Source organism: Cupressus sempervirens, chromosome 4 (genome assembly GCF_028749045.1).
Source record: "Cupressus sempervirens isolate cs-2001-9-10 chromosome 4, ASM2874904v1, whole genome shotgun sequence".
Taxonomy (NCBI): domain Eukaryota; kingdom Viridiplantae; phylum Streptophyta; class Pinopsida; order Cupressales; family Cupressaceae; genus Cupressus; species Cupressus sempervirens.
In genome coordinates, this window is record NC_143121.1 from 761,315,148 (window position 1) to 761,342,939 (window position 27,792).

Consider the following 27,792-nt stretch of genomic DNA (forward strand, 5'->3'; position numbering starts at 1 on the left):
CATACAACAGGAAGTGTAGTTTCATAGTTCTGTTTGATTTTGAAAACACACAAATTGAGTTTATAGTAAGGTTTGCGGCTTATATTTCGTTGCCATTTTTCAGTTTGCTAAAGTTTACAAATTTCCAAATTTACTTTTAACATACAATATCATAATCCATTAATTCCAAATCATTATTAAATATTATTAATTTTTAATCAATAGTCATTAGATTACTAAAGATGATAATCAATAATTTATTAATAAAATAACATAAATTAAATTATTAATAAAGTAATTATTGATCTAATAATAAAATAATAACCATTAAAAGAAAATAATAATATTGTAATGTTATATCATTTAATAATTATAAAAATTTATAAAATTTAAAAAAAACATTTAATAATTTAAACATTTAATACAAATATTATTAAATTAATTTAATTTAATAATTTTAAATTTTAAAAAAATTACCATAAAACTTTTGAAACCTGTAGGCTAGGTCTTTGCTACGTCAGCAAGGTCTACCACGTGCAACCATCAATGGTCTCACTACCGTGGTGAGGGTAGTGAGAAAATGGGGTGGGTGGGGGGTTGGTGACCCTGCCCACCGAAAACATTTTTTTAATTTTTTTTACTTTAAAAAAAAATAATAACCCCCACGCCCCCCCCCCCCACCCTCCATCTTTAACAGTTTTTTTATTTTTATATATAATTTCTTTTGATAAACTATGAGCAATACTCTAATAGGGAAACCTAGAGAAAAAGCATTTGAATTTACATTATAAATTTTGATTTTTAAACTAAAACCCATCTAATTAAAATTTAAAAGAATGAGTGTTTCAAAAGAATTAATTCCTCAAACACAAATATCTTTGAAAGGAAATTAAACCAAGATTCACAACAAGAATTTATCAATGATATCAAACAAATCTACAAATTTCCAAAAATAGATTTGTCTAGACACGAAGCAGACAAAAGATCAAAAAATGGAAATCTTTAGTGTAATTTAATCACAAGATTATACCTGCTAATACGCAAACATGCAAACATATGAAGCACGCAAGAAAACCCCTTCCTTCTGAAAAGCTTCTCTAAAAATCCCTTCTCCAAAGTCCCGATCCCTAGGAAATGAGCTCTAGATCTCTGATAAAGAGTTCTCCCCTAAATTTGGGGCTCTAATTGTGCAATCACAAGAGGGAACTCATTGATCAATATCTTTTAATATTTTATTACTTTTTAAATATTCATGTACACTTTTTGCAATTTAAAATATCTTTATTAAATTAATTTCTCTTTCTCTATTTAATTAATTTTTGAAAAAAAATTATAAAAATGTTTATCAACTTAAGTAATAATAATATTTAGCATTTATTTAAAAGTAATCTCCTAAATGTATTATTATTAAATTAAATAAATATTGTTACGCTCCAAAATTAGAACTATAACTTTATCTTTTAACTTTAATTCTTTTATTTAATTAGTTTCTCAATTAATTAAATATAATTAAATATTGAAATTATCTTAATAATTTTCCATTAAATTAAATCATTAAATATTCTTTTAATTTGATTTAATTAATAGAAAAATCACCATAGACCCATAAGACGAACTATGAAAACCTATCATAAAATACAACATACCAAATCAAACTTAAGAGTTATTATAATCATAAATTTATGTCAAATGACAAATTTAGAAGGGTAAACATCTTAGATACTTGCCCTACTTTTTAGGACAAATGGTTTTAAGGATAAGATTCAGACTCAAGAGTTATCTCCTCTCTCTTACCATTGAGATATTGTGATAGGGTATGCTCATCCTGGCAATTTAGGAAAGTTGACACCTAGTACTCGCAATCTACATACAATCCACCTATGTACAAACACATATATTCTAAACTAAACAGGCAATAGCAGGAAGTGTTACATCATGTAGATCATGACTAGCAGGTGATTATGACTCTCTTCTTCAACCACATCAGAAACATCAAACATAAAGAAAACATACACGTACACTATACACATGCAAGTATGGGGTAAGTATCCATAGAAAATGCATATAAATCATTCATCTAACTAACATCATTAAATAACTAAAATTCACTACATGAACATATATATCATCATCGAACAATCATGAAATAGCTGAAATAACTAACTAACTAACTAGCTAACTATATATATATATATATATATATATATATATATATATATATATATATATATATATATATATATATATATATATATATATATATATATATCAATTGAATATGAAACAATATCCAACAATCTAGAAAACAAATGTCACTGATCATTAAGCATAAACATAAAGCTAGCCTAAAAGGGTTTGGCAATAAAACAAGAAAAGTTAACTAGGGGTAGGCACTACAGAAATAAAGATTGGATGACTGGAATTAGAGTGAGCTTGTTATTTTTAGATACATACATCAACTGATTTTACCTTACGCTTGAGTAAAAATTGCACTAAGTGTAAGATGTTAAGATGTGCATACTATGAAAGTTGTATTGTATCTAGTTGTAACACAAATTTCCATAGGCAAGACTTTTATTGACCAATAACTCTCCATGACAACTACCTTAAAATAACACTCTTCCTGTCAAACAAGTTCATTATTGTTAATGCAATTAGGAAGCATGTTGTGTAATCAGAATTGGGCTAATAGAGTTTTTCATTTTGAGAACCATCAAGAGTTGATATGACTAGGGTTAAACCTCCTCCTTAACTAGGAAACTCAACTTCTCAGATGTGGCATTAGTTGTATAATTTGCTATCAAAACTAATCTAATCCCATACACTATATTTTTGAGTTTCACAAGAATGTATGTGATGAATGAATTTTTGTACTGCAGTGCATAGGCAAGTGGATTGAATATGCTTGCATGTAGTACAAAATAGCATTGTAACTCTTGCTAACATATAGTTCTTCCTTGACTACTGATGCCCCTTAGATTTTGTACATTGGTTAGATTTTGTTTTACATAGAAAACACATAGCTTATGCTAGAAGAATGCACAGTGGTGACATTTTCTTTTTAAACCAAGTATAAAATTGAACAAATTTAAACTATGCTAGTCATTTTTTGGTTGTTAAAGTTGGGACAAAGATGGAAATGTTCACAGTTAGTGTCTTGAGTATAAAATTTTAGAGGCATTAGACTTTAAATTGAAATAACATTGAACTACAAGGATTTAGCAAAGAGCTATGAGGTTTATAAATGTAATTGAGTTTTAAAGTGATAGATTGTAACTTTGAAAAGTATGGTCTTTTGTCTTCCAAGGAGTCAAAGAAGAAATTTTGTTAAATTAGACACATTTTAGTGAGAAAAATGAGTATTTCCTTACACTAGTGAAATGGTGTTGGTAAACTTAAAGGAATATTAAAATTATCTTAGTATGTGTAAGAAGAATGTCTTTGTATTCTCTACTTAATACAATGTGATTGTGTCATGATATGCTTTCCATGACAATGTAATATGTAAAAGCTTATATTATCTTGCAATAGTCATCCTTGATGATGTGTGATCAACTATGATATTATTGTAGGATAAGTTAGGATGGAATAATATGTTGGTTGATGTATTTTGCTACCTGCTAGTAATGTGGTCATTAAGTTGTTTTGGGCTAAGTTTTTATTGCATATATATTTTATATGCATGGTCAAAAGTCCACCTAGATGGCAAGTACAAACTTAAATTCTTGTTCGTTTCATTACTATGGAAGAAGCTCTTTGGTGTAATTATTACAATGTTTACATCATCATAATGAGTAATCATCAATAATTCCTTTTCTTATAACATGTTTTGGCTAAAGAGTAGACATTTTATTTAGAGGAAAACATGCAGGACAAATGTGATCTTATGTGATTGAAAATATTATATAATGGATGCACCTTGAGCATTATGGATGCACAATTATATTAGGTAGTTGACTTGTTTCATGTGGAATAAATAATTGGATTTAGAGGATTTCCTACTTTGGATTAGATATCTTGAAATATTTCACATAGAGATAACTAAGTATTGATAGTGAGGTCAATATTTAGATTTATTGTGACTTGATTTAATTGAAATGAACTATGAGTCATTAAGAGAGTGATTTTACTTCCTTACTATTACGAGGTGAAGTCCTAATTTTTTGAAAGAGTTTTCCTTAACATGTGATATGCCTTCCTGATGGACATATGAGAAGAAACTTATTGAGCTTAATTACTTTTCCAATGTAATTGATTGAAATATATCATCTTGCATTTGGCTACAAAAATTTGTGTTACTTATCTAGTTGAATTGTAGGTAATGTGTTGTACAATTCCATTACTTTCTTGGTTTTCCCTATTTAGTCTCCCTTGATGCTGAGCTGGGAATCTTTCATTTTAGGAAAGATTTTGGGGAAGCTTAACAACTTTATGGTAGGGTGGTAAATTACTCCTACAATATTCCTTCCCTTATGTATAGGTTCTAGAGCTTCTATTGAAATGGTCGACATAATCAGTACATCATGGTATTTTGGTAATGAAATTATAGTTTCTTTTAGATTTGAGCATATATGTATATGTATCATTTATGTTAAAGTTAATGATACTTAATCAACTACTATTGACTGGTCAATATTCCTTGACTTTGACTCACATTGATTTTTTTGCATTTTATGGAGATTGTTGACATGGCATTGGTTTTGTAGGGGCAATCATTACATATGGTATCAGAGCTCTTGGTTCCACACTTGAACCTTGAGTTCACTATGGTAGACACACAATTGCAAGTCAACTAATTTATTTTATGTTGTATGAGCTGATGACATTGCTTGCATGTCATGTCTCTTAGTAAGGATTACTTCTGACATAGAATGATATGACGCTCCTTATGCATGTCATGATTTTGAGTTGAACTTGCATTCCTTTAAAGATTGTCAAAAATGGAAAGTTTATGGAATGATTGGTAATTATCCTATCCCATATGGTTATGATTATATTTTTATTTAAATTATGTGGTGTTATAATATGCATATTTCAGTATTATACCTGAAGTATTTGTTTCTTGCAAGTGTGATGCAAGAAGAGAGTAAATTTTTGTTAATTGTTGAGATAGTCAAATGATGATTGACTTTTGCACTAGGTTGTGAGTGCCTACCAAATGAAGATTTGGCTTGTGAAGGCAATGAAAATTTCTTTTTATTGTGCAAATGACATGTGATGCACATGTGGTGTAAGAATTTATTTTTATTTTATGCCAAATTCATGAGGTTCATTGAGTAACCTAGTGTGATAAGTAGGAAGTGTTGAGATCATGGGTGTTGCACACATTGCATAATATTGTTATTTTATTATTTTATTTTTATGTAATGTTGTACCTAGATGGATGTGCAACATGTAAAGATTCCCATGGAATATTCTTGATGAGTTGTATTGTAACATTGTAAAAATATTTTATGTAACTATTTAATATTGAGGAAAAGAATTAAATGCCCAATATTAAATGTGGGGTCAGTGGGTTAGGTAGCACATGGTTTTAGCACATGGTTTATGTAATACCACTTGGTGATTTTGTGGGACTTACTACTATATAAGCAGCCACAAGGGTAGTTGTTGTATAGAATAGAAAGAGTGACAAGGAGAAGACAAAAGGCAAGAGTCGAGCGGGACAAGGCTTGACAGGTTAGCCAAGGGAGCATTTGTGAAGGTTGAAAGCATGGCATTGGATGTGTGGATTCATGCTTGTTCACATAGTTTGCTCAGTTGTGGCTATGGCCATGAAGGCTTCCATGGTTGTATGGCAATGGTATTTTTGCTGAATAATACATGGTGATGGATGCTTTTGGAGGCTGAGTTTTTCCCTCAGTGAGGGTTTCCCAGGGTATATCTTATGTCACAATTTTGTGGGTATATTGTCTATTCTCTTACATGTGGATTTTAATTCCGTGTTTATTTTAGATCTATTATGGGTTATGTGGAAACGGTTATATTCTTTCTTACCAAGTTTCCTTACAATTGGTATCAGAGCTATGGTTTTATTATTGTAACCCTAGATTGAATCCATGAGAATGCATGAGAGGATAAAAGAAAAGGGCAAGATATATGAATGATTTATTACAGGTCTGAGGGTTTTGGATTTGCTGTTATGATGGGATGTTAAAAGATTTGGGCATGTGAAATTGTTGGAGAAAAAGATTTTTTCGGATGTTTCATTTAAATGAGGGTTTTGGGGGGTAGCTTGCAGAAATGACCTCCTGGGTAAAAACAGACCTCACCATTGGATCCGGGTCGACATTTCCATAAATTTTGATATATAATATGCCTTAGTTTGGCCATGTTCAGAGGAAATGAAAGAGTTTTTTTAGTTTCAGCCCATGATGGCCGTCAAATTTAATCCCGTCGGAATTTTCGTCACTGAAAAAATAAAAAATGGTAAAAAGACTGTCTTAGTAAAACGACCATAACTTTCTCTCAGAATATCGGATTTTAGAGTTCTTATAAGCGTTGGAAAGCTAATTCAGAGCACTACAACATGGTGTAGGTTTGGTTCTATGATTTTGATATTTTTTCAAGTTTTAAGGGCCCTAAAGTCAGATGTTATTTATTTTGAGCACGGATTAGGGCATAACTTGGGCATACGGAGTTGGATTTTGGACTTCGAGTAGTCAACGAAAAGCTCTTGGAGAGCTCTACACATTGGTTCAGATTTGGTGTAGGTTTGGCATGATTTATTTGTTGATATATTGATCTGAACAGTTCGTAGGTATATTTTGACTATGGTAACATTGTGAGTTTATGGCATTGGAGATTTAAGATTTGATGTCATTGTATACTTAGTTCATATTTCAGATTGGTCTCATGATGATATCTTTATCAGTGTTTGGTTTGGATATGCATGATGACTTGTTGGGTCTACAAGTTGTGCAGTGTTGTAAGCGGTCTATACTTACAGGTTGCATTTATGGCTTGGTTATGGGTTATCTTTGCCCATTGATCTTTCATTATTGATGCATATTCAGATTGGTGGCTTGGATTTGGGTTATCTATGCCTTAAGTCACATGATTTTATCTTCATGTAGAAGGGATGAGATGTTGTTATCAGGTACAGTCATCGTCGAGGATTGTGGTTGACTATGCTAACAGGTTGGACATATTGAGAGCCAAATTCTTGGTTCATGGATGTGATCATGGTGTCATGGATTTTGGCATGACATGATTGGTTATATAGGTACATCTTTGATGTTCATTAGCTTGGATTTTTGATATAGTTATGGTGGTATATCTTCTTGGTTGAGGATCATGGTTATTTAGTTTCTTTTAAGGAGCTCATGATGTGCACTTTGAGTTCTTTGATGGTTTGATGCCTTGGTTTATTCTCATGGTTAGAGGATGGTTTTTCATCATGATGTCATGGATAGCTTGGATACATGGTTTAGTGGGAGCTTGTGACAGTGATGAGGTGACAGTGTAGGATTAGTTCTTGGTTTGGTTTGGATCTTCAAGTAGGAGATGGATTTTATGATGCCATAGGTGACTTGGTACCACAGTTGAGTGAGAGTTGTTGGCATTGATATATTTATTGGGTGTTTGAAGATGGTTAGATCTTGAGGACTCATGGAGTTCTTGGTTATCTTCATGGTGTGTGGAGATGGTTCTTCCTGGTATGTGGAGATGGTTTTCTTCATGGTGTGTGGAGATGGTTGCATCTTGAGGACTCACAGAGTTCTTGGTAAAGGTGTGGTTTATGCTTTTATTTGGCATGTTATCCTTGGTGTGAGGATGGTTTCATTATTATGTCATGGTATACTCTTGATACGCGTTTAGAGTTGTGACATGTTATGGTGTGTTCATATGGAGCATGTTATCTCTTTGGTTGAGATGGTAAGATCATGTTGTCATGTTTATGTTCCTGAGGCCATGGTTGGAACTTTGACATTGATCTTGGTTTAGTTTCTTGGTATTGAGTACACTGATCATAAGCTGGATAATTCATGGTATTGCTATGTTGCATTTGGAGTTGGCATGGATTGATTGGTGCTCATGGATACTTAGAGACGGTGGTGACACTGATTTCTCTTGGATTAGAGAAGTATTTGTTGGGACAGTTGATGGTTTTAGCAGGAAGTCCGAGGGGCAGTCACCTGATATGGACTTGAGAGGAGATTGTTCTTAGATAAGTCTTGGTTGGAGACTTGGGTATCTTGATGAGCATTCTCATTCCCCACTCTTGGTCTACTCGGCGGTTTTCTACTTGAGAGGTATAGCCCATTATTTTCTCTCAGTTGCATTATATTTATGCTTGTCTTTCATGGATATGGATCTTGAGCTATGGTACATGAGTTAGTTTCTGAGGGTTCATTTGAGAGATGGTTTAGCATTGGTTATCTCCATGTGCATATGTTGTTATCCTGGTTGAGTTTGGGAGATGGTTTTATATTGAGCATATTCCTTGGATTAGGAATGGTTATTCCTTGGCTTACGAATGGTTTTATGAGTTTGATCTTCTTGTGAGAGGATTACATCCATGATTAGTTATATGGTATGGTTTGGGTGTTGTTGAGGCTTCTTGTTGGGGTTTTATGGAGGAGATCATACTTGCACAGTTTACATCCAGAGGTGTGTGTAGAAGGACATGATACAGGTTATGATTTGCATGGTTTCTCTGGTCTTGGTTATCTTCCTAGATGTTCAGTTTTTCCTACATTGGATTTGAGATTGGTTGAAAATTGTGATCACTGGTTTGTGCTCATGCATGTCATGTGAGAGATGACATGGTTATTTCTTTCTCTTTTCTCTGTTGGTTGTGGAGAATTTGGGAGACTATTGGAGACTTGTTATGAGAGTTGTTCTTGCAAGATATTAGTTTATGTATTGTGGATGTCCTTGATACTGCATGGATTCACTTCTTTGAGGTGTGTTGAGTGGATTGGTTATAGATTTGACATTATCTTTTGCAGTGGGAGCTTCTTGGTATATATGTGGCAGGTATTGCTCTTGAGGCTTGTGATTGTAGGTTGCAGATTGGATATGTCGATGATATAAGATTCACTTGTTATACCTTTGAGGTATGGATAGTTGGATGGGTTTGGCACTTTTCTGTGGGTGCTATTTCAGCTATGGATATTTTGACAACTACGGATACATGTGATTACCTTTGGATCAGGTTTTTTGTGCTTGGAATTTCAATTGGTACAGGATTTTATGATCTTCTAATACGACAGGTTGGGTGGTTTTCTCTTTGGATGGCTTCTATGTATGTCTAGTGGGAGTGGCATAATAGGAGGTGAGATCATTCATGTTTAAGATGTTGGATACTTTGATTTTGTTGCGGGTACCAGGATGGAGCACTTGGTGTATTTTGATCCATGATGGTGGATGTGCTAGGAGGGATTGTTCCCTTGTTCATTTATGTGGCTACAGATTGACCCTATGCAATGTATACAACAAGTGGGAGATTGTTGAGATAATGGGTGTTGCACACATTGCATAATATTGTTATTTTATTATTTTGTTTTTTATGTAATGTTGTACCTAGATGGATGTGCAACATGTAAAGATTCTCATGGAATATTCTTGATGAGTTGTATTGTAACATTGTAAAAATATTTTATGTAATTATTTAATATTGGGGGAAAGAATTAAATGCCCAATATTAAATGTGGGGTCAGTGGGTTAGGTAGCACATGGTTTTAGCACATGGTTTATGTAATACCACTTGGTGGTTTTGTGGGACTTGCTACTATATAAGCAGCCACAAGGGTAGTTGTTGTATAGAATAGAAAGAGTGACAAGGAGAAGACAAAAGGCAAGAGTCGAGCGGGACAAGGCTTGACAGGTTAGCCAAGGGAGCAGTTGTAAATGTTGAAAGCATGGCATGGGATGTGTGGATTCATGCTTGTTCACATAGTTTTCTCAGTTGTGCCTATGGCCATGAAGGCTTCCATGGTTGTATGGCAATGGTATTTTTGCTGAATAATACATGGTGATGGATGCTTTTGGAGGCTGGGTTTTTTCCTCAGTGAGGGTTTCCCAGGGTATATCTTGTGTCACAATTTTGTGGGTATGTTGTCTATTCTCTTGCATGTGGATTTTAATTTCATGTTTATTTTAGATCTATTATGGGTTATGTGGAAACGGTTATATTCTTTCTTACCAAGTTTCCTTACAGGAAGAACATGGATTTCATTTGCAAAAGCATTGCATGTTCCATTATGCATTTAGAAATGTGTGATTATCAAGTTAAATTTCATGTGAAGTTTGATTATGTTCTTAACAACCCTTGGACACAAGGTGCTGTTAAACATCTACTCCATCTTGGTGACTAGTTAGAGTCATTGTGCTTTAAGTGAATTGGGTTTTCATTTTATTATGTTTAGTTTCATGAACTTGGATATAATGAAGGACTAGTTTGAAATTTTATGTTCTTTGTGACCACCAAGCCACCAATTTCTTATGTCGCCTAATTATTGTGACTCTTTTTCACTTTTATTTTTGGTTTTGTACCTCCCTTTTGGACTTTGACTTGAGAATTATGAATCTTTTTTTCAAGATTTCTTTGATCTTGAGGTGGCTAGGGTGTGTGTGTATTTATTATAATGCTAGTCCTGTGATTTGAAAGTTGTGTCATCTATCATGTTTAGTGTGGAACATTGATAGGATGTTGAAAGGAGTAGATTGTGAAGAACATGCCATTCTTCCTTTTGCATTTTTATTTATTTATTTATTTTTTGTTTTATTTTGGAAAGCTTACCTTCCAGTGTGGGTGTCAAATGTGGACAAACAGGGAAGGGTAGAAGTGATGTTTTTATTTTCCACTCTACCTGTCAATGTAATACTAGCACTACAAAATGCTTTGGCCAAAGCTATGTTGCCCTTGTTTCATCTCCCTACCACATCCATAATTATGGCTATATGGGCATATGTGGGATTAGACATATGTGTGAGGTAGTATGTTTCATGGCTGCACCAGATACCTCTTGTCTTTGGTACTTTATAGGCATTCCATAGTTGGGAATTCAACGAGTTAGGTAGGATTCCAAGAAAGTACCTTTTGTATTACTAGGGAATTTTTGGGTTGGGTAATTCTATGAGTTAGGTAGGATCCCAAGGAAATGCTTATTGGTAATATTTGGACATTACAGGGTTGGGTATTCTACAAGTTAAGTAGGATCCCAAGGAAGTGTAAGGCTTCATGGTGGGGTAGGAAAGCACCTCAACTATATTTTATGTGATGATTGAATGGTGTGAAGGCCATACATCACAACTTGTGCTTATATGTTAGTTAAGCACACTATGGTGACGAGATGGGCTTGAGGGCCTAAGGTCAATGAATTAATTAAAAATTGGATTTACTAATCCTTGCAGGTGATTAGTGAGCATACCTAGATGTTTTACTTAATGGTGTTGATCATATGGTAGATGACATTGCACTTTTATGATGTACTTATTGTTCCATATCAGGCATGTAGATCGACATTTACTATGATGCCCATTGAGGTATGATGCTTCATATTATACTTCATATATTTATTAAATCATGCATTTTTATGGATGGATGATGTGTAGGTCAGCATCCTTGGATAATCCCATGTGTTACAATCTTAAATTGATAATTATTTTCTAATCCTTGATTATGGTAATGAAATAGTTGTTGACTATTCAAACTAGTGTTTTGTTTGATTATTTTAGTGTTTCTTGAAATTGATGATGTGGAAATTGCTTAGTAGGACATGGTTCTTACATATGATGAAATAAATTTTGACATGTAGGTCAACTTATTCAGTATATTGACATGATGGCATATGGATTTTGATCCTCTCTCAGAATCCTTTAATAAGTACCCTATCTGGGTTCGGCTCCCTAATCTTCTGATTCATCTTTGGCAGGATTCAATTTTTGAATCTATTGGGAATGCTATTGGGGATTTCTTATATGTGGATGCTGACACTTCGGATATTTTCCACTCAACCTGTGCTTGCTTCCTTGTTGACTTTGATGTTTCTAAAGGTCTTCCTGAGGCGGTCTATTTGGATTCCCCGAGGGGATCTTGGACTCAAATGTTGGATTTTGAGGGAATCCCTTTTCGTTGCAAGAAATGCCACTTGACGGGTCAGGTTGCTGCTCATTGTGTAGCTGGGAAATCCAAACCCAGGCATTCCCCCTCTTGGTGGACTAGGGCCTCCTCTGAGCATTATACAGTGAAACAATCCTCAGTTGCTCCTATGGTTTCAGAGGTTGAGGCTAGTGTTCCTTTCGAGCCGGTGGTTGTGGAGGTTGCTTTGGCATCTCATCCTATGGATTCAGTGGCTGTGAGTAGTGTTCTTTCCAAGCTGGTGGTTAAGGATTTGGTCTCTCCCCCTGCTTCGGTTGACCCTCCTAGGGGTCAGTTGTTGTCTATCTATCATAGGGTGTTTGTTGAGGCCTCTGTGTCCCCTGGGTTCCATGGGTTTTTTTCCTCTGAGGATTGGGTGACTGAGGCAGCGAAGTTTGAGGACGGTTGGATTGCGGTTAAAGGGAAGAAGGCTAAGCCTTCTGCTCCCCCTTTAGATATGACCCTTCGGTCGCGTAAGGGTAACCTCGTTTTAAAAGGATAATCTTTTGTTCCCTTATGCTGACTGGTTCTTCTGGGTTGGTGTTATGGTCTTGTCTCTAGTTTTCTGGTATCTGGTTTGGATAGCCTTCCTGGCTGCTTTGCTCCAGTCTGTTTGTCCTTTCAGATTTCAGAGTTTTTGGTTATTTTTACTGGTCATATCTACTAGTTTCAGGTCCCTGCAAAACCTGGTTTAGTTGTTTGGCTAGTTTCAGGTCCTTTTAAAACCTGGTTGTGCTTAATGGTTTATCTTTCTCTTTGATGTAATGGGTTTCGGGGCCCCTTCAAAACCTGCTTTTACCTTAATCTAAAACATATTCACTATATTTATGTATGGAATATTCATGTGATGATATGGTGTGCTTGACATGTAAGTTGGAAACTAGAATGAAGTTGCATAATTAATTGAAAGATATTTTATCTACTTGTTGATTCAACTATGTGTATTTGACTTTTGACTAACTAGACTTGACTTTTTGGCCTATGTGGTAAAGCCTATGTGGTAAGAATATGAAAATGAGGGCTTCCTATGAGAATGCAAAAGGGTATGTATATATCCTTCTTTTATTTATTTTGGAAATATTTTGCATTGGTGTTATGTATATGTGATGATCCACCATGTATGTGACCTCTATTTTATAGCAAGTTGTTGACTCATTTTATTAGTCAACTTAGTCAATGAATGATGATCAATGATTGGACATCTTGAGTTATCTATTTGATTCATAGTCGATATGTTGTTCAACATAGACTTGGTTGTTATGCACTCAACTTAGACCCTTTGGTTGACATTTGTGTTTGGGATTTGGTTTGATTATCTATTGATTTAGAATTTTGGGTCAATGGTGCTAGACACATTTGACTCTAAGGCTTTCTTTTGTTCATCTTCTTGTCATATTGGTTAAATATATGTTGCTAATTTTTAGCTAAATGGTGCCTTTTAGGTAAAACCTCAACTTCTAAAACCATTTAGATGCATAATGATAATTAAATGCGAATGAGTACATTGATGAAATTATATTTCCTGACAAATCAAATGATGATGAATTAGATGTAATGTGATTGCATTTTCTGATTATGTTTCATGGACACTAACCTATTGATGTTGACACTTGCTCACTTAGCAAGCACCACATGTTAGATCGTATGTACGGTACGCATGGTTGAATATTTTTTGCTACTCTTCATCAAGTTGTGATTAGAAATGAATTTAAAGGAAAACATTGACTCTTGGTGGTTATAATTGAATACTTGTCTTCTTGAGCTATTGACATTGGAACGAGTTAAAGGTATTGTGAGTGTACATGTATAAGTATGGCAAGAAGTGGATATGAAGTACCTAATGGAAAGGTCAAATCCAGTTGATGCCAAGGTATGATAAGTAAGCATGTTTATGTGTTTGATATCATGTGATTTTAAGGTAGTATGTTACTTAATTTTGAGACTTCTTGAGATAAGGAAGTAATGTATTTGATATTCCTTGGGTATTTGATTGATTTGTGATATATGATGGACTAACATTTTGGTGTTGTTCTTGTAATATAATAGAGGGAATAAAACATCATAAGAAAGGGGAAAAATTGTTGGAGAGAGATAGTCTAACCTTGTAAAACTATAGAGACATAATAGAATTCACACACTCAAGTGTAGAAAAAGTTCTTGAAATGATTACTTATACATGCGCTTATATTAAATATATGTTATTTTCTCTAACTTGTTACTTCAACTATATGTTAATATTGGCTTGAAAAGATTATTCCGTGAGAGTTAATGTGTTAATGAAATGTAGGTTTCATTTAAGGAAACAAATTTTTTACTTTATTTGTGTTAGAATTAATAATCTTTCTTTGGTTGTATTTATTTATTTATTGGGATAAACCAAGGTATCCCTTATGTATTATTTATTTGTTCTCTAGTCCACATGTAAGGAACATGTCATTCTTGTCCTATTGTCCACTTGTGAGGACAACTCATTTTTATATTTCCTTTAATAAGGAAAATAGATATTCCTCTTTAAGAGAAACTTGACACTTTGCACACACCTTTTATGAATGTGGCATTCATAGAAATGAGAGTTACACATGCAAAGACATGCAACTCATTTCTCATCTCTTTAAAAGAGGTGCTTCTCTCTCTCATTTTCATCTAGTCTCCATTATTCACATCAAGTTTTTGATGCTATTGTAAATGAGCTATTTTGCTTCATTTCTTCTCTCTCTCTCTCATTCTTAGGCTTTTGCCTCATTCATAATACTCACAAGGGGTTTTCTTTGCTTTCCCCTTATCAAATCCTTGTCTCTTGTGTTGCCTCCTTTTTGGTATTGCTCCATTGATCTTGTATCATTTGTATGGTAAAACTCTTCTTGCTCTCTTGGATTAAATCTATTATTTCATGCTATTTATTTTATTATATTTTATCATTTCAATCACTTTTTCTTACATGGTATCAGAGCTACTAATCCTTGTTTTGAGCTTGTGTGAAGGGTTCATTAGAAGAGCTTGATATTGTGAAGATCTTGAAGTTTGAAATATTGAAAGTCTTATTTTATTCTTTTGCAGAATTTCTTCTTTCTTATTCATTCTAACCCTCTTTGGAAGGCTTGCTGCCAAAGAATTCTTCATTTTTTATTTTTTCTAACCTCCTTTGGAAGGCTTGCCGCCAAAAGATTCTTTATTTTTTTTTTTTTTATTGTATCTAACCCTATTTCTGTTGCAGGTTTTTTAAGTTTTTTGAAATTTAAGTTTTTTTTTCTATTTTTTGTTTTAGAAAGGAAAGTACAGCAGTTCGTATTTTTCTTATATCTCATAATCTATGATCTGGGTTTGGTTGAAATTTTAATAGCATTTAGAAGACATGAAAACGAAAAAACCCTTTAAATTTCATTTGTATCAGAATAGTATTGCAAAATTTATTGTACTGTATGTGCAGTATTATTTATTTTTCAAGTTTTAAGATAGTTGTTCATATTTTTATAATATCTCTCAATCCGTGATCTGGGTTTGGCTGAAATTTGAACAGCATTTAGAAGACATAAAAATGAAAAACCCCTTTAAATTTTATTGAAAATAGAGTTAAATTAAAAAAAATTTATCACTCTCTGTGTCTAACACGTTTTTTCAATTTTTCAAAATTTTATTTTTCCTATTTTCTTCAATCTGACCAGTGGTTTTGCAGGGAACATTCTAGTTTTTAATTTTGACTCTCTAAATCTCTTAATAATTATTTAACATTCTTGTGGATAATAAGTCTCACTTTTTTATTTCAAATCTATTATTTAAATTTTAAACATAATTTTTAAATCATGTCGACTTTAATTTCAAAAATCAAGTTAAATAACTCAAACTATCATGCTTGAAAAACTCATCTTTCATTTATATTTCGTTTTAAGCATATTTTAGATGTTGTTACTGACCCTTCTGTAGTTCCTGGTGCCTCAGCTACACAAAATGAACAAAATGCATGGAATACTAAAAATGAAGAAGCCCTTGGCCTCATTGGTATATCTCTTAGCCCAGATTTATATGTTCTAATTTCTCATTGCACTAATGCCCATGAAGCTTGGGATATTTTAAAGTAAACGTATGACAGGCCATTTGAATCACGCAAGATTCAATTGCAAGACAATTTGAAAGACTTAAAGTATATTGATTTCAAATTCATGGATGAATTTTTACTTAAATTTGATTATATTAAAAGTCAACTAATTGGATTAGGTGTTACTCTCACTGATATTAGATTAATTACCATTATTTTAAAGAAATGTCTTCCTAGACAATTTCAACAATTTATTACTAATGTTCATTCTCAACTTGCTATTCCTACTTTGTTTACTCAATTAACTTATAGCGTTTTTCAAAATTTGTTATGTCAAGAGAAAGCTAAATTGTTACAATTTGGTACTCTTAGATCTAATGAACATGTTTTTGTGTCTAAAAGTCAAAATCAGAATTTCAAATCTTCTAATAATGATTCTCCCAATACTTATAATAATAATAATCACAATAATCATCCAAACACTCATCGTAATAATACTCATCCTAATCAATCTAATAAAAAATCTCACTGTACTTATTGTGGGAAAGATGGTCATGTAACTAATAATTGTTTTTAAAAAAAAAAAAGATAAGCAACTTATGAATAACAATAATCAAAACTCTAATCCATCTCGTCATGCTTTTACTGTTAGTTACAATGTTCCTAAAAATTTAGAATGGATTATTGATACTGGTGCATCTCAACATGTTACTTTTCATAAAGAAGTGTTTGATTATTTAAAATTCGATCCTTCTAATATTCCAATTCAATTAGCTGATAATCATAGTTGCAAAGTTGAAGGATTTGGTAATGTTATTATTTCAAATGGAAAATTACGTGATGTCCTTTATGTTCCTGAGTTGAAATACAATCTTCTTTCTATTGTAAAATTATGTCAAAATTACAAAGTTGAGTTTCACAGAGACATGTGCTCTGTTATTGATCTTAACACTAATGAAGTTGTTGCTAATGCTAAGTTAGGCTATGATAACTTATTTAAATTTTTTGGGTTCACCTTTTCTAGACACTCTTTGCACAAAGATATTACTTTTAATATGGAACATGAAAGGATTTCTTATTTGAAAAATGAGCATATCTCATCTAATACAGTTGAAAATTTACCTCCTATTACTTCATCTAAGATGGCATGTACAAAGTGCATGAGTGAAAACATGCAAAATACCAAAAGTTATCAAGCTTATAATCCTATTACTAACAAAGTGCAAATAACATGAAATGTTTGTATTACAGAAAATAATATGCATGATGTCTCTAATGCTCAAAATGAACAAGTTCATGGAAGTAGAATTGTGTTAGTGGAGGACCAACCTCCTTCTCTAAACCCTACTCCTCATATATCTACCTTTATTCCTCCTATTCTTTCTTACAATGGTAATGGTAATGATGCATTTATAGATCATGGTAATAATGCTAATATTGATAATGGTAATAATGCTAATGTTGAAACAAATGATGCATTCATAAATCATGACTCTTCCTCTAGTGATAAATTTGTTAAGAGAAAAAATAAATGATTTCAAAAAGTACTTAGTAAAAGAGATCAATTTTTAGAATGGGTGGACTTCAACCTAGGAGGATTAATTACTGCAAATATTGTTTGATGTTAATAATTCTCTTTCATCATCTTTGGCATTTCTCTTTAGTATGTTGCCTAGAAATTATGTTCTATATATGATCTTAATTCCATTTGCATGTTTTATACCATGATAGTTTAGGTATATTTATTCATGTGTATATATGGGGTCCCACATATATATCCTAATAAATATACAAATTATTGTGTCTCTTGTGACTTATCAAATATGAGTGCATTCTTTATTTCACATAAGTAAATTTATTTATTTTTATTATTCTTTGAGATTATGAGTTATTATACACTATTGCCTTCAACATTTATTTTGTTCTACTGATTGGCACATAAGTGCAGTTTATGCTTTTCTAGCATCATTCTATTGCCATATTGGCACTTTATGGTTAATACCATTTATTATTGGAGTTTCCCTCCAATTTTAGTTAATTTGACCCATCTTAAAGGCATTTTACTCTTATTTGAAGGCAGTCAATTGTTAATACTCATACTCCTCCCCTTTGATATCTTTGAAAATATGTCATATAATGTTATGTATACTTATTTGCTTAAATCATGAGTTATGCAGGTTATGGATTGATCACCCATTAACTTGCAGTAAAATGACTTATTAGTGGATTGTCTATATCCACGTGATTGAAGCATTGTTGATGTTGGATTCATTAGCTAACCTTTGTTAGAGTAAATAATTAATAATTAATTATTTATTCTATTACTTAAGCTTACTTAGGTTAATCCATTTATTTAATATTTAGTATTTAATGCATGTAGTGGTTAGTTGTTGACAACTCGAGAGTTTGCTCCTTTTTTAGCATATTCCACTTTTTATGGATATGTGTTGAGTTGTCATTTTTGTCCTCTACCTCCTTCCAGCTTGTTCTACAAGCTTCCATGAGGCCTTTTTAAATGGTCTCTCTCTCATTGTAATACATTCCATTTTTCACATAGCAATTCTAATTTTCTATTGTGAAACATTCTTGTGCATTTTTTGCTTCAAGCTCTTTGCTCCCTAGGCTTTTCTTCAGCAAGTTATTTGCACTGTAGGTGATCTTGGCACATTATCAGAGTCGGATTCTCAACTCCTACATGGTATCAGAGCCTCCCTGCTGCTTCTTGTTTGAAGGTTTTTTAAGCCATGATTTGATGTCACAAACCCTAGTTTGTTTGTGAATTTTTTTTCAAATCAGGGGTAGATCAATTTTTCAGAGCATTTTCAGCCCAAACGAATGCCACCATTGAATCTGGAAGGCCATTTACAGTCAAAAATCATATAAAATTTTTCGATTTCGGACACAAGGCATTTTTGGAGATTTTTTAAGGCCTCTAGGGCACTGTCGTACGGACTGTACGGCCGAAAAAGGAAAAAAAAAATTTTAAAAGGGCGACCACCGTAGCAGCGTCGGAGCGCCACCTGGCGGCCACCCTGCAACCACTCACCGCTGTCGCCGTCATCTGTTCTCCGCCCGCCCGACGCCGCAGCAGGTCCGCTATTTTTTCTGGCGTCGCCTCCGCTCTCCGCCGCCGCAGCGGAGCTTCAGCCACGCCGCCTCAGCTCTCTGCAGCCGCAGCGGAGCCTCCGCCACTGCCGCAGAAGCTTTCGCCCCGCCGCTGCAACCCGCCGTGACGACAATTGCGCCGCCGAGTTTTCCTCTCGGGCGCCACCACCGTCGGCGGACACTGCTCCGATGCCACTCTACGGCCTTTCCGGTAGTGACGTCACTTTATGACTTGCTGACGTCTTTTTTTGATGATCGGATTTTTTTGCCGGCGACAATCTTGTGACGGGCATACGGCCATCAAATTTAGGCCAATGTCTGTAATTTTCTAGCAAGTGCATTTTTGGAGCAGCAGTCGGTTTTTTGGCTATAACTTGAGCATACGGAGGTCTTTTCTCGATTCCGAAAGAAGTGTTAGAAAGCTGACTCAAAGACGGAGACATTGGTGCTGGTTTTGTATGATTTTGAGTTCGTTTGGGCTTCCATTTTTGGCGTCAAAGTAGAGGCTTCTGTTTCCTCTTACTCTGCATCAACAAATCCAGGTTCCTTTCCAGTTTTTTGCCTTCCTTAGTTTTTTTTTGTGGTATTTGGGATATATTCTTGTACGTTTGTGGGGGGGTGTCTTTTTTTTCTATAATTTACTTCAGTTAAGACCCTTCTACTTCCGTCTTCTTCTTTCTCTCAATGGCGGATCCATCTATATCCTGTCTCACACCACACAACTACCACACGTGGAAGGCACAAATGACTAGACTTCTCATGTCAAGGGGTTTATGGTCATGTTTGGATGAGAATCAACCTGTTCTTACACGAGCTTTTGAGGTTCTTCAGCATAGGAACAAAATGGATGAGGCCATGGGATTGATTGCACTGAACATTTCAGACAATCTACTATTCCACTTGGATGGTTTGACTACTCCACGAGCTTATTGGCTCAAATTTTAGACTTTGTTTGGCCAAGTGAATGAGTTTCGGGCACTTCAGCTAGATACAGAGTTGACTTCTTTGACACCTGATAGCTTTCCCACCATTGAGGACTTCTTGATGAAGTTCAAATCTCTACGTACACTTTTGCAGGGATGTGGGAAGAACAAAACAGATGATGAGTGTATCTTTTTGATACTCTCAAAGTTAAAGGGACAGTATCAGATCTTCTCTTCCACTTTCTACTCCACTATGGATGCCTTGGGTGATAGGCATAGGATGCCTTCATTTGAAATATTTTGTGATCGGTTAACCCGTGAACAGTCCAAGATCACTCAAATGGATTCACTTTCAGGTTCACAGTCACAAGCATTGCTTACACAGGAGCAGAAGTCAACACAGATATCAGATCCCTCTTCTACTGGTTCATCATCTTCTAAGAAGAAGGAGAAAAAGAAGACCGCAACTCCTACCTGTTCCCATTGTGGGAAAGGATTTCATGATGAGGCACGTTGTTTTCAGAAGAGATGTGATGGCTATGAGAAACAGATTGCCGATTTGCACGCTCTCCTTCAGAAGAGCACTATTTCCTCTCCATCCTCTTCTACCTCACAAGGGTCTTCTTTTCAAGCTTCTTCCACCTCTTCAACATCTAAATCAGATCTTGGAAAGGGTCATGCATTACAGGCTTTCATTGCATCTCCTTCATAGGTTCCTTGGATACTAGATTCAGGTGCTTCTCACCATATGACATCTTCTCAAGGTGTCTTCTCCACTCTTGAGGCTTCTCCTATTCCTCACATTCTCATGGGGAATAACACTACATTACCAGTCTACGGGAAAGGTTTAGTTCCCATCCAAGATGGTATATTCAATGATGTATTGTATGTTCCATCTTTGTCTGCTAACCTTCTCTCGATTTCTCAGATTACACGCAGTGGATCAGGGAAGACAGTTGAGTTCACTACTGATTCAGTCTTCATTCGAGATCGTGCTACAAGAGATCTTATTGCTACAGGGGCAGTTGATCCTTCCACTCATCTCTACACCTTCTCACACTTTGGTCCACCATCTCCATTGTTGAAGCACACTACTTCTCTTTTGTAGGAGCATCATGTGGTGCAGTCAGGATACTTGAACCTTTGTATTGTTCCTAAGATCCCTATTTTGACTGCCACGCCACATCCAGTTGAGGGCTTTTCTTCTCTGCAAGATTCTCCTTCCGCTCCACCTGATCTTCCAGCTTCATTTATTGAGACTCCAGATACACTTGTTGCAGATACTACAGTGGACATTCATGATAGTGTCATCACACCTACCTTGGGGATTCCATTTCCAGATCCTCATACATTCTCCCCTGGGCCTCAACTAGGCTTTCCAATTTTGCCTCTCATTCAAGGATTCCCTTGTTACGTACCCTTGTTTCTTCCACATTGGAGTTGCATTGGTTTGATCCCTCCTTTAGGGGCTCCTTTATTCTGGGGAGGCTCTAGTATCTCTCATGGGGGGGCTGGTTTTACTTATGGTTTTGAGCGGGTCTGTTGACTCTTTTTTGATGGAAGTTGTCCTTGGGGGGATTGGTTGAGGCCTTCCTTCCTTCCTTCATGTTTCTTTTCTTTTCATTGTACATGGGTACCTAACATGGCCTCGTTGCCAGGACCCATTATGCATTTCATCTTAGTTTTGGGAGCTTAAGGCATTCCCCTAAGTTGCACTTAAGGGGGGGTGTTAGAGTAAATAATTAATAATTATTTATTTATTCTATTACTTAAGCTTACTTAGGTTAATGCATTTATTTAATATTTAGTATTTAATGCATGTAGTGGTTAGTTGTTGACAACTCAGGAGTTTGCTCCTTTTTTAGCATATTCCACTTTTTATGGATATGTGCTGAGTTGTCATTTTTGTCCTCTACCTCCTTCCAGCTTGTTCTACAAGCTTCCATGAGGCCTTTTTAAATGGTCTCTCTCTCATTGTAATACATTCCATTTTTCACATAGCAATTCTAATTTTCTATTGTGAAACATTCTTGTGCGTTTTTTGCTTCAAGCTCTTTGCTCCCTAGGCTTTTCTTCAGCAAGTTATTTGCACTGCAGGTGATCTTGGCGCATTATCGGAGTCAGATTCTCAACTCCTACAACCTTTTCTATGGTCTTTTCTTAAAAGTTTTGATAACATATTTGTTCTTTGCAGGATATGATTTATCTTGATTTTTTTGTGGTACCAAGTTATAGTTATATTTACTCTATGAGAATTTACTTATACATAAAAAGTTTCTAACTTGAATATAAGATAAAATTATCCTTGTGGATAATTGCCTTTGTTTCTATGTTTCAAGTAATCCATCAAGGCACATACAAGATATCATTATTTGTTGTACAGATCTTATGCCACATGAATCCACTTGAAGATGTAACACACTTGAAGAATTATCCACTTCTCTTGGCTCTCCAATGATGTACCCATGATAATAAGAGACCTCTTGCACAATGAAGATATTTCAAAAAAATCAAGTTGTAATATTGTAAATTGGTTTTGACAACATCTCCTCAAGTAAAGATTAAAGGGGGGTGTTAGAATTAATATTCTTTCCTTGGTTGTATTTATTTATTTATTGGGATAAATCAAGGTATCCCTTATGTATTATTTATTTGTCCTCTAGTTCACATGTAAAAGACATGTCATTCTTGTCCTATTGTCCACTTGTGAGGACAACTCATTTTTATATTTCCTTTAATAAAGAAAATAGATATTCCTCCGTAAGAGGAACTTGACACTTTGCACACACCTTTTATGAATGTGGCATTCATAGAAATGGGAGTTACACATGCAAAGACATGCAACTTCTTTCTCATCTCTTTAAAAGAGGTGCTTCTCTCTCTCATTTTCATCTAGTCTCTATTATTCACATCAAATTTTTAATGTTATTGTAAATGAGCTATTTTGCTCCATTTCTTCTCTCTCTCTCTCATTCTTAGGCTTTTGCCTCATTCATAATACTCACAAGGGGTTTTCTTTGCTTTCCCCTTATCAAATCCTTGTCTCTTGTGTTGCCTCCTTTTTGGTATTACTCCATTGATCTTATATCATTTGTATGGTAAAACTCTTCTTGCTCTCTTGGATTAAATCTATTATTTCATGCTATTTCATTTTATTATATTTTATCATTTCAATCACTTTTTCTTACAATTTGAGTAGATGAAAATCAATATTGTTGCTAGAATTACATTATCAATCATTCCAAATATGGAAGTTTTGAAATTCTATGGATATGATTGTAAGCTTTAACATATCAGCATCGAGGACGATGTATTTTCTAAGGAGAGGAGGATGTCACAACCCACTCCATCCACTACCAAATGATTTGGTAGTGGAATACCACTTGGAATTTAACTAAATATATTTTACCTTTTTGTATAAAAAATGGTTGTGTTAGTTAGACATGCTACGAATTATTTTAAAACGGTATTTGGAATATTAGAAAAGAACTAATTCATTGATCAGGGATGCACATCTTCTCTACTATATTGGGCAAGGTTGCAATGCCACCTTATCATCCTGTAATGGTTGTCATGATCTCCAGCACCGCTCTCGCTATCACCTCATTTCTGTTAATAGATCCCAAATTCAACCATAGCCAACTAGAATTCACACACTCACACATAGAAAAAGTTCTTGAAATGATTAATTATACATGCGCTTATACTGAATGTGTGTTATTTTCTCCAACTTGTTACTTGAACTATATGTTAATATTGTCTTGAAAAGATATTTCTATGAGAGTAATGTGTTAATGTGTTAATGAAATGTAGGTTTCATTTAAGGAAACAAAATTTTCATTTTAAATGAGTAGATGAAAGTCAATAGTGTTGCTAGAATTACATTATCAATCATTGCAAATATAAGATTTTTGAAATTCTATGGATATGAATGTAAGCTTTTAGCATATCAGCATCGAGGACGATGCATTTTCTAAGGAGATGAGGATGTCACATCCCACTCCATCCACTACCAAATGATTTGGTAGTGGAATGCCACTTGGACTTTAACTAAACATGTTTGACCTTTTTGTATAAAAAATAATGGTTGTGTTTGTTAAACATGTTGTGAATTATTTTAAAATGGTATTTAGAATGTTAGGAAAGAACTTACTTTTTGATCAGGGATGCACATCTTCTCTACTATATTGGGAAAGGCTGCAATGCCACCTTATCATCCTATAATGGTTGTTGTGATCTCCAACATCACTCTTACCAGCACCTCATTTTTGTCAATAGATGCTAAATTCAACCATAGCCAACTGCAAACAACAAAATGTTTGAGTAGGAGATGCCAAAGACTTGGTAAATATCAAATACTGTGGAGGACATCCCAAAAAGTTCCAGTTTGAGTGAAGTAGTAGACAAAGATTATTCATCCTCAATGCTTCCTCCACGCTCGTTCACTTCACTAATTACGAGCTCTAACATCAAGAAAGACCTCGAGGGAATCACACTTTGGAGGAATTTTGAGCATTTTGAGGACTAGATTGGAGATTATCTTTGATAATCAAGGTATAAAATTTGAGAGATTTAGCTTTTCATTTTGGTAATTGGGTTTCAAATTGGTTATGGTTGGCACAACTGGAAAGTTTATGGGCGTCAATGGAAATTTGAATGTCATGTTTGGAAGGAAAGATCGGGAAGAGAGAAAATTCTCGTCCAAAAGAAATGCAAGGGCAATGGCATCTATTAGTTGTGGGAAGCTTACATTGAAACCTGATGCCAGTGAAAAGGATGTGAAGAAAGCTTACCAATGGCTTGCCCTACAGAAATTTCTCGTAAGGAAACTTGGATGCCTAAGGCTAGAGGAAGAAGATTGAGTTGTAATTTTGGCAAGGAATCGGGTTAACAATAGTTGTACCAGGTTCTTCATCCTTTCTCTTGCTTATATAATTTTTGAATGCTATGTTTTCATTGAAACTTAAAGAAATAGAAATAAAGATCGGGTGACTGAATTAGAACGAGCTTGTTATTCTTAGATACATCCATCAATTGTTTTTACCTTATGCTTGAGTAAGAATTGCACTAAGTGTAAGATGTTAAGCTGTGCATACTATGAAATTTGTGTTGTATCTAGTTGCAACACAAATTTATGCAGGAAAACATTTTATTGACCAAAAAATCTCCAAGACAACTACCTTAAAATAACACTTTTTTTGTCAACGAGTTCATGATTGTTAATGCGATTAGGAAGGAAGTTGTGTAATCTGAGTTGGTCCAATAGATTTTTTTCATTTGGAGAACCATCAAGAGTTTATATGACTAGGGTTACGCCTCCTCCTTAACTAGGAAACTCAGCTTCTCAGATGTGGCCTTAGTTGTATAATCTAACACCCTACACTATCTTTTTGAATTGCACAAGAATGTTTGTGATGAATGAATTTTTGTACTACAGTGCATAGGGAAGTGGATTGAATATGTCTGCATGTAGTACAGAACAGCATTGTAACTCTTGCTAACCTACAGTTCTTCCCTGACTACTAATGCCCCTTAGATGTTGTACATTGGCTAGATTTTGTTTTGAATAGAAAACACATAGCTTATGCTAGAAGAATGCACACTTACGAGATTTTCTTTTTAAACCAAGAAGTATAAAATTCAACAACAAGTTTAAACTTTGCTAATCTTTTTTTGGTTGTCAAAGTTGGGACAAAGATGGAAATGTTCATAGTTAGTATCTTGAGTGTAAACTTTTAGAGGGGTTAGACTTTAAATTGAAACAAATTGAACTACAAGGATTTAGTGAAGAGCTATGAGGGTTGTAGATGTAATCCAATTTTGAAGTGATAGATTGTAACTTTGAAAAGTCTTGTCTTTTGTCTTCCAAGGAGTTGAAGAAGAAATTTTGTTAAATTAGACACATTTTAGTGAGAAAAATGAGTATTTCCTTACACTACTAAAATGGTGTTGGTATACTTAAAGGAATATTAAAATTATCTTAGTATGTGTAAGAAGAATGTCTTTGTATTGTCTACTTAATACGATGTGGTTGTGTCGTGATATGCTTTCCATGACAATGTAATATGTGGAAGTTTATATTATCTTGCAATAGTTATCATTGATGATGTGTGGTCAACTATGATATTATTGTACGAGAAGTTAGGATGGAATAATATGTTGGCTTATGTATTTAGCTACATGCCAGTAATGTGATCATTGAGTTGCTTTGGTCTAAGTTGTTATTGCATATACATTTTCTATGCATGGTCAAAAGTCCATCTAGATGGCAAGTACGGTATGAATTGACCTAAATTCTTGTTTATTTCATTACTATGGAAGAAGCTCTTTGATGTAATTATTATTATGTTTAAATCATCATAATGACTAATCATCAATTATTCCTTTTCTTATAATATATTTTGGCTAAAGAGTAGACCTTTTATTTAGAGGAAAACATGCAGGACAAATGTGATCATATGTGATTGAAAATATTATATAATGGATGCACCTTGAGCATTATGGATGCACAATTATATTAGGTAGTTGACTTGTTTCATGTGGAATAAATAATTGTTGCCTACATTGGATTAGATATCTAGAAATATTGCACATAGAGATGACTAAGTATTGATAGTGTTGTCAATATTTAGATTTATTGTGACATGATTTAATTGAAATGAACTATGAGCCACTAAGAGAGTGATATTACTACCTTACTATTACAAGGTGAAGTCCCAATTTTTGGAAAGAGTTTTCCTTAACGTGTGATATGCCTTCCTGATGGATATATGAGAAGAAACCTATATAGCTTAATTACTTTTCCTATGTAATTGGTTGAAATATATCATTTTGCATTTGGCTAAAAAAAATAGTGTTACTTGTCTTGCAAAGATGTGTTACTTGTCTGGTTGAATTGTAGACAATGTGTTGCACAGTTTCATTACTTTCTTGGTTTTACCTATTTAGTCTCCCTCGATGTCGGGTTGGGTATCTTTCATTTTAGGAAAGATTCTAGGGAAGCCTAAAAGCCTCGTGGTAGGGTGGTAAAGCACTCATACAATATTCTCGCCCTTGTGTTCTTAGACAGGTTCTAGAGCTTCTGTCAAAATGGTCGACATAATCGGTACATCATGGTATTCTAGTAACGAAATTATAGTTTCTTTTAGATTTGAGCATATATTTATATGTATCATTTATGCTAAAATTAATGGCAATTTTAAATTAACTATTGTTGATTGATGAGTATTCATTAACTTTGACTTGTGTTAATTTTTTTGCATTTTATGGAGATTGTTGACGTGGTATTGGTTCTACAGGCGCAATCATTACAACAACATAACAAAATCTTCACAGAATATGATCTTGAAAACAAAACATATTTAGATTGCAGAAATGAGAATTACTTCCATTTATGAGGAAATGATGCATTATTGGCAATGGGCTCCATACTATATATTTCTCAACCACAAATAGATGGAACGATGTATTATTTTAGTGCCATTATAGTCAATAGTGTGGCTTCCGTTGGCATTTATAATATTCTCGTTCCTTAGGGGAGAAAAGGATTTATTCCACTTGTGTGAGAAATGAGATAAACAAGACGAGCAAGGGATGTTCTCTTTTTGTTTCACCACCTATTACACTTACAGATCACCCATATACTTTAACATGATATGGCACTT